At 40.7% G+C, this 4,216-nt stretch overlaps 1 protein-coding gene across 1 annotated transcript in view; it reads right to left on the bottom strand.

Annotated features, from left to right (window-relative positions):
* Positions 1-4,216, bottom strand: part of LOC102488807 (zinc finger protein 211) — a 34,710-nt gene that overhangs the window by 4,454 nt on the left and 26,040 nt on the right. The gene's annotated exons all lie outside the window — the stretch shown is intronic.

Raw genomic sequence — 4,216 nt, forward strand, 5'->3', positions numbered from 1 at the left:
CAAGGAAGCAGCCCCTAGAAAAAAAAAAAAAAAAAAAAAACTCTCAAAAAAAAAAAGCCAACAACAACAACAAAAAAAAACAGAGGGAGACATCAATATCCCATTCTTAATAATGAACAGAATAACCAAAAAGAATGTAAGTAAGGAAAGAGATACTAACACAAGCCAACTAGACCTAACATACAGAAAACATGCTATCCAACAACAGAAGATACATTATTTTCAAACACCCTTGGGACATTATCCAGGGTAAACAGTGTTAGCCCATAACTTAAACCTCATTAGATTTAAAACAAACATCATAGAAAGAATCTTCTCCAATCACAGGATAAAGGTGGAAATCAGTAACAGAAGAAAAACTTGAAAATTTACAAATCTGTAGAAATTAAAACACAACCTTTTCTTTTTAGAGAAATTTTTGCTATAGGTCATGTATGCTTGCCAGAGAGACAGAGACAGAAAACAAGAAACCATGCCCCTCAGAGGGAATGACCACGCTGCAATCCCTTCTCTAATCTCTTGAGATCTTGGGCACAAACGAACACGTGCCAGGTGTGAGTTTCAAGCCACCGGGTCTGGGACTCAAACTGTGGTTAACTATGTGGGAGTCCAGTGACATAACTGTTACACCATCTGCTGGTCCCCAAATTAAACAATCTTATATGCAATGAATGAAAGGCCAGGTAGTGGCACACTGGTAATGTGACTGAACCCACAGGAAAGGTCCTGAGTTCATGTCCTAGGACCTCCCTGAATGCGCTGGATGCACATTTGCATGCCTTTGATCTGGACTAAACTACTTTGGGGAAGGGGGTGGACCATGACATGAAGGCCCTGTTTGGTGCCTGTCTGTCAATATCTCTTCCTTGGAAGAAACAGATTAAATGAACAAATAAAACCAATGGGGCAAAGAAATCACAAGAGAATAGAGAAACAGAAAATACTTACTGGGACCAGCAGTTAGCGTAATGGCTATATCACTGGACTCCCACATAGTCAACCGCAGTTCGCGTCCTGGACCCGGTGGCTTAAAACTCACACCGGGTGCATGTGCGTGCGTGCCCAAGATCCCAAGAGGAGAATGGAAGGGAAGGGACTGTGGTGTGGCCATCTCCCCCTGGGGGGTGATTTCTCGCTTTCTGTCTCTCTGTCTCTCTCTGTCTGTCTGGCGAGCACACGCGTCCTATAGCAAAAACCTCTCCAAAAAAAAGAAAATACTTACTGATTAATGAAAATTAAAACACAACAAAGAAAACCACCTTAATATCCCAATCAAAACAGGTATTTGATCTAAACCTTCAGAGGAAGACATACAGATGATTGAAAAGTATATGAAAAATGTTCAACATCTCGGAACCAGCAGTTAGCATAATGACTATGTTGCTGGACTCCCATGTAGTCAACCACAGTTTGAGTCCCAGACCCAGTGGCTTAAACTCATGCTGGGTGTGTGTGCATGCATGCCCAATATCCCGAGAGGAGAATGGAGGAGAAGGGATTGTGGCGTGGCCATCCCCCCAGGGGGTGATGTTTCGCTTTCTGTCTCTCTGTCTCTCTCTGTCTTTTTGAGAGTGCACGTGCCCTACAGCAAAAACCTCTCAAAAAGAAAAAAAAAAAAAAGAGAGAGAGAGAGAGAAGAAAGAAGTGGGAAATGGAGAAAAAGGGATTCTGGCATGACAGTGTCCCACACAGGATGTATGTTTTCTCACTTTCTTTCTCTCTCTGTCTCCAGCAAATGCAAATGTCATTCTGGCAAATCACTAAATAAATACTTAGATAATCGAAGAGCTAAAACTATAAAACATTTATAAGAACACAGGAGAAAAGTCTTATGACATCAAATTCATCAATGATTCCTTGAATAAGACATGAAAGACACAGGCAAGAAAGGAAAAAAACAAACGAATCAGATTTTATCAAAATGAAAAACTTGTACAGCAAATGACACAATCAACAGAAAAAAAAGCTAACCCAGAGAATGGGAGAAAACATTTGCAAATCACATATCTAGTTAGAGATTAGTATCTAGAACACACAAAGAATTTCTAACCTCAACAATAAAATAGAAAACAATTAAAAAATAGACAAAAGACTTGAATGGACATTTCTGTAAAGACATAAAAATGGCCTGTTGGCATATAAAAAGATACACAGCATCAATAATCCATCAGAGAAATGCAAATCATAACTGAATATCACCTCACATTCATTTAGATGGCTATTTTATAGAATATATATGAAACAAAACAATATAACTTGGCAAGTATGTGGAAAAATTAGAAATTGTGTACTGCTGGTGGGAATGTAAAACAGTGCACCTGCTATGGAAAATAGCAACGTGGTTCCTTGAAAAATTAAACACATAGGGCCAGCAGGTGGCATGTTAGTTAAGGCACTGGACTCCCACACGCCCAACCATGATTCGAGTCCCAGACCTAGAGGCTTGAAAATCATACCAGTTCATTGCCATGTGTGCTCAAAATCCCAGGAGAATGGAAAAGGGAAAGTTGCATGACCATTACTCCCATGCCCTGAGGGGAGTGGGTAATTTCTCACTTTCCCTCTCTCACTATCTTTCCCTGTCTCGCTTCAATAAACGCACATGCCCTATAGCAAAAACCTTAAAAAAAAAAAAAATTAAAGAAGGAACTTAAATAGTGTCAACATATGATCCAGCAATTTCATTTCTGGAAACAAACTGAAAGCAGACAAACAAAAAGATATTTGTACACCCATGTTCACAGTAATATTCACAACAGTCAATATATGGAAACAACTCAAGTATTCACTGACAGATGAATGAACAAAATGTGTTATAAACAATACAACATTATTCACCCTTAAAAGGAAATCCTGGGGACCAGCAGATGGCATAATGGCTACATTGCTGGACTCCCATGTAGTCAACCACGGTTCGAGTTCCAGAACCGGTGGCTTAAACTCACGCCAGATACGTGTGCATGCATGCCCAAGATCCCGAGAGGAGAATAGAGAAGGGATTATGGCATGGCCATCCCCCTCTGTGGGGTGATTTCTCACTTTCTGTCTCTCTCTCTTTTTTAAATTATTTGTTTAATTTTATTTATTATTATTATTTTTATTTTGACCAGAGAAAGACAGAGAGAGAGGGAAAGTGAGAGAGCAAACTGCCAGGTCTGGGACTGAAACCACAGTCAGCCATGTGGGAGTCCAGTGCCTTAACCACTGCACCAAGTGCGGGCCCCTTCTCTCTCTATCTTTCTGATGAGCACATGTGCCCTATAGCAAAAACCTCTCCAAAAAAAAAAAAAAAAATTCTTGGCACATGCTACTACATGGATGAACCTTAAAGACATTATACTAAGTGAAATAAGCAACCCACAAAAAAACAGAGACTGTATAATTGCATTCACATGAGGTATTTAGAGCAGACAAATTCAGAAAGAAAAAATGGAAGGCTGGGGCCAGCAGGTAGTGTAGTGGTTAAGGTGCTGGACTCACACATGGTCAACTATAGTTAGACCCCCACACAGCAGACCTGGTGGTTTGAAAATCATGCTGGGCACATGTGTGTGCATGCCCAAGATCCCAAGAGGAGAACTGAAGAGAAGGAATTACAGTCTGGCCATTCCCTGGAGAGGAAATTTCTCACTTTCTCGCTTACTCTCTCTCTCTTTAGCAAGTGTACATGCAGTATGGCAAAAACAAACAAACAAACAGGGCCCAGCAGATGGCATGGTGGTTAAGGTGCTGGACTCCAACATGGTCAACTGTAGTTTGAGTCACAGACCTGGAAGCCTGAAAATCATGTCAGGCACATTAGCACATGTGCCCAAAATCCTGAGAGGAGAATGGAGGAGACAGGACTGTGGCATGGCCATCCTCTCTAGGGGTAATTTCTCAGTTTACTGCTTTGTCTCTCTCTGACAAGTGTATACACCTTATAGCATTTAAAAAAAAAAACAACAAAAAACTAAGTAGTGACAATGTGAGACTACATTTTACAGCACAGACACATGCACAAGTGTCAGGTACAGGTAGGGAGTGAAACTTGGGCGCCATCGACTTAGACATTCTCTAGATAGAGGGAAGGGAAGCAAGGTGGAATCTATTAAAACTACTACTGTAAAACTACTGATCCCAAATCCTTACTGGTGAGGATTTGGGGAAGCAAATGTTAGAACAAAAGGGGAAGAAAGTAGTCGTCCATGTAGCCCACAACACGTACTCAAAGAAC

The sequence above is a fragment of the Tupaia chinensis genome, unplaced genomic scaffold, assembly GCF_000334495.1.
Source record: "Tupaia chinensis unplaced genomic scaffold, TupChi_1.0 Scaffold144336_1, whole genome shotgun sequence".
Lineage (NCBI taxonomy): Eukaryota > Metazoa > Chordata > Mammalia > Scandentia > Tupaiidae > Tupaia > Tupaia belangeri.